The sequence below is a fragment of the Lepeophtheirus salmonis genome, chromosome 2 (assembly GCF_016086655.4).
Source record: "Lepeophtheirus salmonis chromosome 2, UVic_Lsal_1.4, whole genome shotgun sequence".
Classification (NCBI taxonomy): Eukaryota; Metazoa; Arthropoda; class Copepoda; order Siphonostomatoida; family Caligidae; genus Lepeophtheirus; species Lepeophtheirus salmonis.
In genome coordinates this window covers 24789843-24804842 of record NC_052132.2, presented here as the reverse complement: position 1 = coordinate 24804842, position 15000 = coordinate 24789843, and the positions used below count along the sequence as shown (strand labels likewise).

Sequence of the window (15000 nt, the reverse complement as noted above, 5' to 3'; positions counted from 1 at the left end):
AAAAAAAATAATCAATGAAGAACCTTGCTGTTTTTTGAATTTTTCATTTAATAAAAATGAAAACTCGTTAATGATCCTTCCGCAGGTTCACCTACGGAAACCTTGTTACGACTTTTACTTCCTCTAAACGCTCAAGTTTGGGAGTCTTCTCGAACAACACTGAGAGGTTGCCCTCCAGAGGTTCGATCCAAATACCTCACTAAAACGTTCAATCGGTAGTAGCGACGGGCGGTGTGTACAAAGGGCAGGGAATCAATCAACGCTTATGACTTACGCTTACTGGGAATTCCTGGTTCACGGGGAATAATTGCAAGCCCCGATCCCTACCACGAAGGGGGTTCAACGGGTTACCCGAACCTCTCGGCCAGGGAAAACACGCTGATCCCTTCAGTGTAGCGCGCGTGCAGCCCAGAACATCTAAGGGCATCACAGACCTGTTATTGCTCAATCTCGTGTGGCTAGACGCCACCAGTCCCTCTAAGAAGAAAAGTTAACGCAAAAAAAATGACGTTAACTCTATTTAGCAGGACAGAGTCTCGTTCGTTATCGGAATTAACCAGACAAATCACTCCACCAACTAAGAACGGCCATGCACCACCACCCACCGAATCGAGAAAGAGCTCTCAATCTGTCAATCCTTCCAGTGTCCGGGCCTGGTGAGATTTCCCGTGTTGAGTCAAATTAAGCCGCAGGCTCCACTCCTGGTGGTGCCCTTCCGTCAATTCCTTTAAGTTTCAGCTTTGCAACCATACTTCCCCCGGAACCCAAAAGCTTTGGTTTCCCGGAAGCTTCCCGCAGAGTCGTAAAAATAAACAACTGCGGATCGCTAGCTGGCATCGTTTATGGTTAGAACTAGGGCGGTATCTGATCGCCTTCGAACCTCTAACTTTCGTTCTTGATTAATGAAAACATTCTTGGCAAATGCTTTCGCAGTAGTTAGTCTTCAGACGGTCCAAGAATTTCACCTCTGTCGTCTGAATACTAATGCCCCCGACTGTCCCTATTAATCATTAAGTCGATTTCCGAAAACCAACAAAATAGAAACGACTTCCTATTTCATTATTCCATGCACTAATATTCAAGCTTTTAAAAGCCTGCTTTGAGCACTCTAATTTTTTCAAAGTAAACCCGACAGTATCCCGAGACACCCTTTGAAAGGCACCATCGAAACCTCTGTCGAAAAACGCGAGACAAGACAGCAGTTACATCAAACAAGATGAACCCCTCCTTACTCACCGAAATCCAACTACGAGCTTTTTGACCGCAACAACTTTAATATACGCTATTGGAGCTGGAATTACCGCGGCTGCTGGCACCAGACTTGCCCTCCAATTGTTCCTCGTTAAAGGATTTAAAGTGTACTCATTCCGATAACCGGGCCTCGGATGAGTCCGGCTTCGTTATTTTTCGTCACTACCTCGGTCTTCGACCACCATTGGGTAATTTGCGTGCCTGCTGCCTCCCTTAGAAGTGGTAGCCGTTTCTCAGGCTCCCTCTCCGGAATCGAACCCTGATTCCCCGTTACCCGTCAAAACCACTGTGGGCGTCTATGCCACAGTCGACAGTTGATAGGGCACACCTTAGAAGGATACGTCGCCGGCGTAAAGCCATGCGATCTGCAAATGTTATTCAGAGTCACCAAGTTTTTAAATTGGTTTTGATCTAATAAAAGCATCCCTCACGTAAGTTCGGGATTTTTTCGCATGTATTAGCTCCAGAATTACCGCAGTTATCCAAGTAACTGAGAATATCCAGTATATTAGGTGTGATTTAATGAGCCATTCGCGGTTTCACCTTAATTAGGCTTGTACTTAGACATGCATGGCTTAATCTTTGAGACAAGCATATGACTACTGGCAGGATCAACCAGGTAACTTTTCTTTTTAGAAAAATCAATTTCATATCAAATACGAATATTTCATACTACATTGACCGTTCAGATTCTATTCATTCCCCCCATATGATAACATACAAAGGAAACAAAAATAAACCCTATTCAAAAAGACAAAGTTTAAAAAACATCAAGACTTTTAAATGTCCGTCAAATGATTCAGATTTCTCTTTCAGCATTTTTTAAAAACATTCTTTATCGAGATATTATTTCACTTCGTTAGATAACAAAGCCTTCAAACTTATTTTTTAACAACCATTGGAGCTAAATAGCCTAAAATATTAGACTCCACTCCTCGTGAAATGGACGTAAAAAAAACAAGTAAAACATGAGAGAGTATTTTGAAGGGAAAAAGAGATTTCAAAACAGGTTAAGAAGACAACGTTAAAACATTGAATACCCCCCATCTTTATGTCCTCCTTTATCACTTCTTCTCTCACATATAACCTACCTTTTCTTCTTAAATATTCTTTTTCTTTTTATAGAATATATAAACCAGTATTTAATATGTTTGAGAAAATAAAGGCAGGCCCACAAGAGCGCCTAAATTTAAAATAGAAAATGAGAAAAAAAAAAGGGAGAAATGTAAAAAAAAAAAGGAATAAATATTTATATTTTATAGAAAAAACTATAATAATACTATTTATTAAATACTTAATAATCTAATATTAATTAATTAATGTACAAAAATTATTATATATATTATAAAAAATTAATATTTTAATATCTTCATCAAATTTATTTCTTTCAAATCCTTTTATTTAATAAATAATCAAAACAATAATTTAAATTAAATTAAGATCATTATAATATATTAAGAGAATTAATTTATATCAACAATATTATCCAAAAAATAACAACAACAAAACAAAAAGATATAGTACAAAAAACCAAAATAACTTGCATATGTATGGAAATATTACTATACCTCATAGAACATATGAAAGTGAGTCAATCACCACGTAAAAGAAGTGATACACAAAAAAATACCATTGATCCCAATGGTTTTAAATCGTCCCATACAAAGTAATACAGTTTTGAAATTTCCAGAATTACTGCAAATTCTAAATTTTCTGTCATATGGTTACATAATGCAAAGTTACTTTAAATGAATAAAACTACTTCTAAAAGTTGTTGATTTAAGGTAATTATTATTACTGAAATGTGTCTCTAAACCAATTTGTACAAGACGAAAGAACTTATTCTAGACCAAAAGTTACAAATCACTTATAAGTGAGATGTCACAACTAATGATTACAAGCTAAATACAAATTATTTAATATTTATGTAAATTAAACAAGATAAAATAAACTTTCACTAATCTGCAACCACAATTTAATTATTTACAATAAATAATAATGTCACGTTAAATTTAATAATTAAATAGCTAAACAAGAATAACCTTGTAGTATGTCCGAGTTGTTATACATACATAATTTTAAGCAAGTCAATTTCGTTATATCAAAACAATTTAAAATAGATTTATAATACAAATAGATAATATAAAAATTAAAATATTATCTTCTAGGTCAAGGCTAATTCGGGGTAAGAATAATAAAATGAACTCTTTATTTTCAAATTTCGACGAAGACTTTCAAACTCAGTAATTAAGATGTTTTTAAAGACGATTTATTTAGATGAAAAGGTTTTATTAAATTAAGTGGGAGATTATGGGTTTGTTTTCTGAGAATGAATAACTCCCATTATACTTCTACTATCAGGAGGGAAACTATGTTCAAATTAAAAATATGATCATATTTATTCTAAATAAATGTGGAATTTATTTAGAGATACCTTAAAAAAATTGAATATTATTTTATAACAGATCGTTTTTAAATATAAACCTTTTCATTCTAATATTTCAAATTAATATTAAATATGCACACAAAAAAAATTTAACTAATAATAACCAATATAAAAGTAGAAAAAGAAACACGTGGGAGAGAAAAAAAAAAAGAAAGAAATATTTTCATTGGCTATTATTAAATTCCTTTTAATATACTTTATTTTCATTGGCTATTAATAATTCCTTTTCATATACTTTATTTTCATTGGCTGACAAATAATCAGCTACATCTTCATGCTCAATGAGGAAAATCCAGTGTTGAATGGCCAGTGTTGAATGGCCATAAAAAATAAGAAACCGAAAATCAAGATGGTAACCATGACAGTGCCATTGAAGAATGTTTTGGAGGAGAGATAGAATATTGCCCATCTGCTACAATCACGTGTGAAAAACAAAAATACATGGTCCATTATTAAAGGTTCGTATGGCAAAATGACACATGAATATTATAGAAATAATATATATATTTTAATAAATATTGAATTAAGTTATTTTTACAACAAATAGCACAGGTGATATATGTGTTTCAATAAAAATTATAACATTTTGTATATTTTATTTATAATTGTTTAAATACTTACCATCATAAATTTCATTAAATAAGTGAATATTGACTTTGATCACAGCTTCAATCTCCGATCAATAATTTCATGTTGATTCAATTCATTATGGACTGTTCAAACTATCTCAAAATATATCTTAATAAGTCTCCTATGAGTTGTGATGAATCTGAAATACAATATATAAATAAATGTCATTTCATATTTAAATAAGATATTAAAGCCATACCCATAGGCATGATAATATAAGTATGCTTCACAATTTGGTACATAGTTTGATCAGTACGTTCTCCCTGATTACTTAGAGGGAATTCAATTTATAATAGCATTCATATAACACTATTTCCAAAGGAAATCTTCAAAATTCGATAAACAAATCAAGCCAATATTAAAGCATATCTGAAATAAAACATAAAAATAAATGTCATTGTATATTAATTAATAATATGATATTTATTAAAAATATTGATAAATGGAATATTCATATCTCATGAGTTTGAATTTACTCCAACTACTATTTACAAGACCCTTTCCAAATAGACCTTTCTTTCCCTTCTTAATAATTATTTACCTTTCATAAATTTATATTTCTTTGACAGACCTTTAATCCACTTGATTGATTGTGTTTAGATATCATATATAAATATTTTTAGATTATTCTCATGTAGTTAGGAGAAAGTTCCAAGTCCAAAAAGAGTCCTAAGTCTTTGGTGGTTAGTTTCAAGTCTTCATTTATAAATCAAACACTTTCAATATCCGAATTTATTTCTAGCTCATTTCAAGTCTTATACATAAGTTATAGTTTTTTTTTAGCTTCTCCATCACTTTTTATTCATACATTACTTTGGCTTACAAAATATATCACTGATTTGATTAATTTTTTTAACTTAAAGACCTCAGAACTCATAGTTGGATTGAGTTAAGAATCCAATGTTTCCTTTCTGAGTAGGCCTATTACCAAATAGGTCACGTATTAAATTTGAGTCAAATCTACTTCCTTTTAGTTCTTTTTAGTATAATGACCAATATATATTTATAAAAATATCAGTTCTTGATTTTTGACAAAGAATTGGAAAAATCTTGTTAACATATCACTGTACTAAATAAATTATAAGCTTATAGGGAACAATGCAAGAATGGGCTCATAATTTGAAATAATTTTGGGCTTTTTCTTTTATAAAGAAAGATTGATACAGACATTTATAATGTTTACTCCGTATCTGCTATCCAAACAAAATGTCTTGTTATATATAAAAAAAAACATTTTCATATTACATTTTCCAAATAGTAAGTAGGTATATAATTATATCTTAAGCATTAATATATATAATTCTATATTAAAACAGAACTTGAAACAATACCTTAATCTTCAGAAGAAACAAAACAAATACAAAGTGGACAGAAAGACGTATTAGGCATCATAAATAAATGAAGAGAAATGTCTCTAATAATGATAGGCATCAAGGAAGGAATGATATAGAATCTTGATGAGTGTATTCACTGCAGGGATGGCTCCAACGTTGCTTGAGTTAAAAATAAAGATAGTCAGTTAACAGGAAGCCTTGCTCTTGTGATTCATAGAGAGATGTCGAACTTTAAACTTATGATTGGCATAAGACAGGATAATAACTACATTCATGGTTTTTTCATTAACATGGTACACCTACAACTATGTAAGGAATAAAAAAATGAATGATAATAAATCAATAATATAATAAATGATCAATACCGGTCGAATATGTAAGATAAAATCCTTCTCCAGTCGATCATCAATACCTCTTTTTAAAAAAGCTATTTCAGAGTGAGTCTGTAACCAAACGTCTTGTCCATGACCATCTTCAACACTTTCTTCCTAAAATCTTCATGTAAGAATGTTCCCAGAAATGACTTCAGTGTGTGGTTTCGGGACATTTAATATAAAGGGAGAACGGATGGATTTGAAACGTATCCTCTTTCAGTTGAAGTAGGGGAAGCATATCCTCACCGATAAATAGCTTTGAATACATGATCAGTGCCCCGTATCAAATGTAATGAGTAAATTAATATTCCACAAGGAATCCTGGATGAAGTAAATAGGTTGAAGAATAATAAACAATAGCTAGATAAATAAATACTCATTTGGTAGTTTGGCATAGTAAGGCAGAAGTACATTAAAATCTTTAATTTAGCTTGAGAAATAGATATCAACGTCAGCTAAAGGAAAGCAGATGATTGATCTACTTTATATTACGTCATCATATTTGAATATAATTCTAATTATTTCCACAGTTGGGAGTAGTACTATCCAATCATAAATGTATTAGCCTGTTACCTAAAATATTAGGAATAGTCTATTTACTGACGTCATAAATTAGATAATAACTAATGATAGACGACATTTTGGGGGCTCATAATTAATATTTTTACTGCAATTAACCTATTTACAATAAATATTTTGATGACACTTCATTAAAAGCCTTTATAAACCAAAATATACTATACTACTCCATTCAATATATTATTTATCAATTATGAAATACTATACTAATCCTCATTAATTTTATGGACTTTAGATATTATAATCTACAAAACCTACCTACTTTATAAGGTTTAGTGATTTAAAATACATATGGCTTGCATGACGTTGTAACATGAATTACTAACACAAAAATTTACATCGTATTTCCATGTCAGCTGTCGATGACTCCTTTTCTTTTCCTATAATCAGGGTTCTGAATGTTGATTAGTTGATTTAGATATTGTTCAAACTATTATTGGATAATAGTTTCTTAGTCAGGTAAAAATCAGCTTACTACCAACTTATTTTGGGCCTTTTATCTGTTTATTTTCGTAATAAAGGTGGCGTGATACAATATTAATTATATAATTTGTATGTATATGTATAAAATCTTTTAAAAACAACAATAAACATACTTGAGAAAATATACTTGTTCCAATTTATATAGGCCTATTCATTTATGATTCCAGTGACCACTACAGTGTAATAATGATGAAATGAAACAAATATTGTTGTTTTCACATGAAATATCGTCCAACAATATGTAATTAAAACATTAATATATTTAATTATACTCGTGAATTAGACGTGTCTTAATGTATTATATATCATAATAGCAATGACTACCTTATTATACATAGGACAACAACGTACAATACATATTAACAAGAAGGGAAGAAACAAAATGTGTGAGGGTACACAAAAGTGAATTATATTATAATTTAGAAATATATTTAATTATTAAAAAGTATAAGAACTATAATTGAATGCAATACAAATAATAAAATAAACGTCATCAAACTCCAGCTTCATCCAAATTCTATAACCTACGTAGTAATTCATCGCATAAATACAATATTAATATAAAATACAAGGTAATAGTTACTTACTAAAAACTTCTTCAACTTGATTTCATATTTCTTGTAACAAGACATTCCATTTGAAATTTAAATTATAAATAGAGTATATAATTCACAGTAATGTAGTACATTACATTTAAGGGCAAAAACCATTATTATAATAGCAACATCTTCTTCTGAGAGTTCTAATTACTATTTTATAATACAGTCAATGTTCTTAGAACAAATATAAGACTTCAATAGAACAACATCTATAATGTAGAAGATTTATTTCAATAATTTATTCAACCTGATACAGAAATAAAATGCACATTTGCTTGATACAATATCTTTGGATTTAGACACATACAATGAGTAGTATTAATAGTAATATTTCTTTGAAAAAGAGGCCTTTATGAATGCCTTAGAGCCTTTGGAAAGATGGAGGTAGTCAACAAGGGTACATAGAAGGATGTAAGCAAGTAAAAACAGACAGGTTTCTTTCCAAAATAATACAAAAAAACACAAAGAAGAGCAGTACTGTTATTTATAATAGTGACGTCTGTGTGTTGGTTCAGCAAAATTCAAAATAAATGGAGAACAGATGAGCCTCCAGCGTGTCCTCTTTCAGTGGAAGTATGGGAGGCCTATCCGCATCTATGGAAAGCTTTGAATACAATATCAGTAATCAAGGTCAGCTGTAAATGAGCAAATCAATAGTACACAAGGGATCCCAGAGTCCATAGGCGGAAGAGTATTTAGTACTCCTTTTAAAAAGAAAGCTTTGTCAATTCCTTGATGCTCTCACACATTAGCAGAGGGACGATAACTTTTACCTATATAATTAAAAATTTTCTAAGCTATTAATTCAATAAATTAAAAAGTAATCACTAATCATATAATTTCTGTATGAAGAAATACTTACGTTAGTATCTAAGTCCTAATGATCCCAGATAAGTAGAAGGCATGATGCACACTGAGGTAAATCAGATATAACTCCTAGTTATCATGCTCCCAAAACACGTTTATTAGAATTATTTATTAATTATGAAATGAAATGCAATACTAACAATAACATATATTATTATCAACAATCTTCCTTAATTATATGGACTTTAGGTGTTATAATCAACAAAATCTACCTACTTCATACGGTTTAGTGATTTAAAATACATATGGCTTGCATGACGTTGTAACATGAATTATTAACACAAAAATTTACATCGTATTTCCCTGTCAGCTGTCGATGACTCCTTTTCTTTTCCTATAATCAGGGTTCTGAATGTTGATTAGTTGATTTAGATATTGTTCAAACTATTATTGGATAATAGTTTCTTAGTCAGGAAAAATCAGCTTACTACCAACTTATTTTGGGCCTTTTATCTGTTTATTTTCATATTAAAGGTGGCGTGATACAATATTAATTATATAATTTGTATGTATATGTATAAAATCTTTTAAAAACAACAATAAACATACTTGAGAAAATAACTCGTTCCAAGTTATATAGGCCTATTTATCTATGATTCCAGTGACCACTACAGTGTAATAATGATGAAATGAAACAAATATTGTTGTTTTCACATGAAATATCGTCCAACAATATGTAATTAAAACATCAATATATTTAATTAGACGTGTCTTAATGTATTATATATCGTAATAGCAATGACTACCTTTTTATACATAGGACAACAACGTACAATACATATTAACAACATGAGTGAATTGTATAATAATTCAGAAATTTATTTAATTATTAAAAAGTGTAAGAACGATAATTGAATGCAATACAAATAATAAAATAAACGTCGTCAAACTCAAACATCCAGCTTCATCCATATTCTATAACCTACGTAGTAATTCAAAGCATAAATACAATTTTAATATGAAATACAAGGTAATAGTTACTTACTAAAAACTTCTTCAACTTGATTTCATATTTCTTGTAACAAGACATTCCATTTGAAATTTAAATTATAAATAGAGTATATAATTCACAGTTTATATACTATAGTACATTACATTTAAGGGCAAAAGCCATTATTATAATAGCAACATCTTCTTCTGAGAGTTCTACTTACTATTTTATAATACAGTCAATGTTCTTTGACCAAATATAAGACTTCAATAAAACAACATCTATAATGTAGAAGATTTATTTCAATAATTTATTCAACCTGAATACAGAAATAAAATGCACATTTGCTTGATACAATATCTTTAGATTTAGACACATACAATGAGTAGTATTAATAGTAGTATTTCTTTGAAAAAGAGGCCTTTATGAATGCCTTAGAGCCTTTGGAAAGATGGAGGTAGTCAACAAGGGTACATAGAAGGATGTAAGCAAATAAAAACAGACAGGTTTCTTTCCAAAATAATACAAAAAAACACAAAGAAGAGCAGTACTGTTATTTATAATAGTGACGTCTGTGTGTTGGTTCAGCAAAATTCAAAATAAATGGAGAACAGATGAGCCTTCAGCGTGTCCTCTTTCAGTGGAAGTATGGGAGGCCTATCCGCATCTATAGAAAGCTTTGAATACAATATCAGTGCCCAAGGTCAGCTGTAAATGAGCAAATCAATAGTACACAAGGGATCCCGGAGTCCATAAGCGGAAGAGTATTTAGTACTTTAAAAAGAAAGCCTTGTCAATGCCTTGATGCCCTTACGCATTACCAGAGGGACTATAACTTTTACCTATATAATTAAAAGTTTTCTAAGCTATTAATTCAATAAATTAAAAAGTAATCACTAATCATATAATTTCTGTATGAAGAAATACTTACGTTAGTATCTAAGTCCTAATGATCCAGATAAGTAGAAGCCATGATACACACTGAGGTAAATCAGATATAATTCCTAGTTATCATGCTCCAAAAACACGTGTATTAGAATTCATTATTAATTATGAAATGAAATGCAATACTGACAATAACATATACTATTATCAAGAATCTTCCTTAATTGTATGGACTTTAGATGTTATAATCAACAAAATCTGCCTACTTTATAGGGTTTAGTGATTTAAAATACATACGGCTTGCATCACTTTGTAACATGAATTACTAACACAAAAATTTACATCGTATTTCCCTGTCAGCTGTCGATGACTCCTTTTCTTTTCCTCTCATCAGCATTCTGAATGTTGATTAGTTGATTTAGATATTTTACAAAAATATTATTGGATAATAGTTTCTTAGTCGGGAAGAATTGGCTAACTACCAACTTATTTTGGGCCTTTTTTTCTCTTTCTATTCAAAGGAAAGGTGGTGCGATATAATAAAACTAACAACGTGGTACACTTACATACAGTTATAATTTATTTATTAGCTATTTGTTTTATGACATTTATTAAGACAATATTCAAAGAATGGAAGATCTGCAAAAAAAAAAAAAAAAAAATAATTAATACTGCCACCATACTTTTTCTAGTACAAAAGCAAAGCAAAAAGGCAGACTTTATCTTATCAATATGAGAATTCCTTGAAATGGGTACCCCATAACTTTCTTTAAGCCTTGATTTATCATTGATTGCTTGGTAAAACATAGTATTTATGTTATATAATTTTTAAATTTTTTATTAGTTTCATGTAATAATAGCTCTTATTTTTCTATAACGTGGAGAATAATTAAGATATGGCCAAATTGAAAAAAAAAAAAATAGCTTAAGTTTTGATTTAGAAGACAAGTCGATAGTATTGTGATATGATCGTTAAATTATTCAAAATAGTCCTTATCAAGTTCGAAGAGATACATTTTTATAAAAGAAATCAATCGTGGAAGACTAGTATCGACTTCATATTCATAAATTTTCATTTTGTCTGCTACTAATTTGGGATGAATTATTATTAAATGGTCTCAACTCTTGAATGTCATTTTTTTAGAAACTTCTAACATGAGAAAAATGAAAAAATAGGTGTTTGTACTTAATAGTGTTTTATTAATTACTTAAATATATAATCATGTCATTCTTTTATTTTCAATTATAGTTTAGAAAAAATATATGATAATAATAAGACTGAAGATTAATTCCTCTTAGGCTTCCACTAATTATTTATTCTTAAGAATATCCCATTGAATTTATACAGAACCCATTAGTTATATCAAGGAATGAAGTAGGATCTTGATGATGGAGGGATGGCTTTCATAGTTGCTTGATTTAATGATATAGATATGCAGTTAAAAAAATGCAAATAAAGTAGAGGAAAATGAGATAATTACAAGAAAAGATCAAGTAGTGAGAGAAAAATCCTACTATATCAGACCTCAGGATGATATGAGTCCGTCACAGCCTTCTCAATGACCATTTTCAACACTTTTCCTTCTTCAAAAATAATGAATTATTATGTAAGTAACTAATACTGGAAATAATTAATGAAAATATATAGGTATGACAAAACTTAAAAAAGTCTGAATAATCGTCTATATTTTCAAAGTGGCATTTCCATTCCATTTTTTTTTTTTTTATTAGACTTCCTCAATTATGAATGTATCATATATCACTATCTAGCACTTACCATATCTGCAGTTCATTCCAATGTAGTCTTTCTATTTTTATTAATCATAATAATAGTAACTCTTATCATTCCAATTAATTACAATTTTTGCTACATAACTATTAATATGAGTGTAAATATATTCTGTAGTTAAATAAGTTATATTAATCAATTATATAATTATTCATCAAGACATATACGTCATAGCCAATTAACAAACAATAAAACATTGAATAAAAACGTGGAGAAGGGAGATTGGAATTTCCAAAATCCTTATGAGGCTTTAATTAAGTCCACTGGGTGCTCGGACCCAATCGATAGTGGCTTAACTTCACACTTCAAGTCCGATGTTGGCTTTGAAGAGGATATTGTGGTTTGAAACGCTCGGGAGACTGTTTCAGCCTCAGGTTTTGCGGCTGGTTGGGTTAGGAGTGTGGCCTGCTTGACAGCAGGAAGGGATTCAAGAACAACAGAGGGGAAGGCCCAACTTTATTAGTGATGGGAATTTGACAGGTCTCACATTTGAGACGAATTCTTGAGAGGAACCCTCAGAAATATACATGTCTCCAAGATGGAGCCCAATGCCATTGAGATTTTCATTTAAGCTTGCAAGGACTTCATTCCAGTCCTCCTGTTTCATAGCAAGCTTTAAAAGATCCTCCAAATCTTGGTAGTGATTCCAACGTGCCATAATGTCTATAAACGAAGAAAAGTCATATGGTGAAGGGTGCTGAGAAAGCTAAGGAGCTAACGGTGTTCCGTTGTATAAGTTTTTCCCAAATGTCAGACTCCAGAAGAGAAAAAAACAAAACACTAAGCACTTAATAACACTAAATACACTAAAGTAGGTAAGATGAAACATGAAAAATGAAAAAATACACGTATGTTAAGGAACATTAATTAATTATTATGTAATACTGATTATTATCTTAGGTTTGGTGATTTAAGATGTAGCTATTAGCTAAGCACCCATAGCTATTACGAGGTATTTTTATTGGCAGTTTGGCATAGTAAGGCAGTGGTAGATTAAAATATTTTGTCTGCTAGTTTGAAGGGAAGTTATTTTCAACGTCAGCAATGGATAAGCAGATGATTGATTCACTTTTTATAACGTCATCATATTGGATTATAATTTCCCCAGTTGGGATTATGCATAGTTATTTTTACTCACGTCATACATTAAATTGAATTATCAATAATAACGAAACGCAAAATGAAGCGATTGCCAATAAATCTGGAAGAAATTAAAGTTACAATATCATACATTGGTTCAAATACTCTTTTGTCAGACCCTCTGCTATGGAATCGTTGAATATTTATATAATAACTGAGGAGTAATACTGGAATGAAATATATAGCGAGGAGGAACAAAGAGACTGATCATCCTTCAATTGCATGTCTTCCATTGGATTAAGCTTGAAAGTCATTTTCTGAATTATTAAATGACTTAGTCATTATATTCAAATATTAATATTTAATAAATAAATTAAGGATATGTAAACAAGAACGATTATTTTAGTATTTATTGGCACTTAATAATATATTATGTTCCCTGACAATTGTAAAACATATTAATATGACATAAACTATTCAAATTATTTTATTATTTATCAATTGTAAATATTGTATTTATTTATGGGATTCATTGATTTAAGTTTATATTTATATTTTGTATTAATTATTTAGCCTTATAATATAATTGATTAATTTACTATTCAGTTATTATAATTATATATATTGACTACTATAGAATACTGTGGTAGTTACAAGACAACTAAGTCTAAAAACTAAAACAGTATAGTGCTTACTTTTCTTAGTGTCCACGTTTTGTTATTAAATATCTTCAACAAAAAAATTAAAAGAATATTTTACCCAATTATAATATTTTACATGTTTTCTTAAGTAAATGATAATATTCAAAAAGATATAAAAATAATAACTAAAGAGTAAAAAAGGATTAATAATTATAATGATGATTTATTTCATTTAGAATATTGACCTTGCTTGTCTAATTGTTATTGTACAATATTTTTATTAATATTGAAAAAATTCACTACAATTAAAAAAAAAAAAAAAAAAAAATAAGAATACGGAATACCCCAGACCATACCTTTTCTAGCACGCATTCTCTTCCTATTTCATTTACTAAAAGAAATTCATCTAAGTTTAAATATATGAATCAATACAAAATTTATAGACATAAACACTGAATTGAAATAGAATTTGATTTAAAATGTTCAAATATCTATATTTATTAAATATTTTTTGTTGAATTATATTATCAATAATATATATAATAGTTTGGGAGACTTCAACGCCGTATTTTGAGAGAAATAAAGCTATCAGAAGGTAATAAGTAGTCACAAAAACATCTAATATTCTTAAAGGGCCAGAATCTTATGGTACTAGAGTTATATAATAGGAAAAGGTACAAATTGGAGAGATATTGCTGTGCCTTTATGGATTAGTGTGTGGGAACCAAATGTAGATACAATGAAATTATATAGAATTATAAAACTAAAAGTACATTTTTCTTTTAACTAAATAAAACATTATAATGGTAACTAGATGAAGATTCCTTGAGATGGAGAATTCGTTGGATGCTTTTGAATATTCATTTTGTAATAGTTAAGCAAAAAAAGTAAAAGATTTCATGAATCCTGCATTTCTTATTTCTTCGGAAGGATGGACTTCATTTGAGAAACCACTTTCACGTCAATTTCACTATCATTTAATATATCTTTAATTGTGACTCATAGAAATGGCGAACTTATGATTGGGATAAGATCTGAAACTAAGTGAGAGAAAAATCCTTCTCCAGAACGAATGTTCCTATCGATCATCACCGAAGTAGTACCTTCTTTT

The 15000-nt window shown here is 29.9% G+C and overlaps 3 long non-coding RNA genes and 1 other non-coding gene across 4 annotated transcripts in view; 1 reads left to right on the top strand and 3 right to left on the bottom strand.

Moving 5' to 3' along the window:
• Positions 1-68: 68 nt before the first annotated feature.
• LOC121113923 (small subunit ribosomal RNA) lies at positions 69-1873 on the bottom strand. The gene has a single exon (XR_005863156.1). It is a non-coding gene; the product is annotated as a small subunit ribosomal RNA (ribosomal RNA).
• A 2204-nt stretch (positions 1874-4077) lies between these two features.
• LOC121113904 (uncharacterized) lies at positions 4078-8819 on the bottom strand. Its single transcript, XR_005863136.2, has 6 exons — positions 8559-8819; positions 6027-8469; positions 5659-5966; positions 4527-4696; positions 4319-4466; positions 4078-4109 (listed from the first exon to the last, which is right to left on the bottom strand). It is a non-coding gene; the product is annotated as an uncharacterized lncRNA (long non-coding RNA).
• Positions 8820-9776: 957 nt separating this feature from the next.
• The window catches only part of LOC121113907 (uncharacterized), a 23932-nt gene continuing 18708 nt past the window's right edge, over positions 9777-15000 (bottom strand). The window contains exon 3 of the long non-coding RNA XR_005863140.2: positions 9777-10336. This is a non-coding gene — a long non-coding RNA (uncharacterized lncRNA). The remainder of the gene's footprint in view (positions 10337-15000) is intronic.
• Positions 13011-15000, top strand: part of LOC121113915 (uncharacterized) — a 2239-nt gene continuing 249 nt past the window's right edge. The window contains exon 1 of the long non-coding RNA XR_005863148.2: positions 13011-15000. This exon is cut by the window's right edge and continues 89 nt beyond it. This is a non-coding gene — a long non-coding RNA (uncharacterized lncRNA).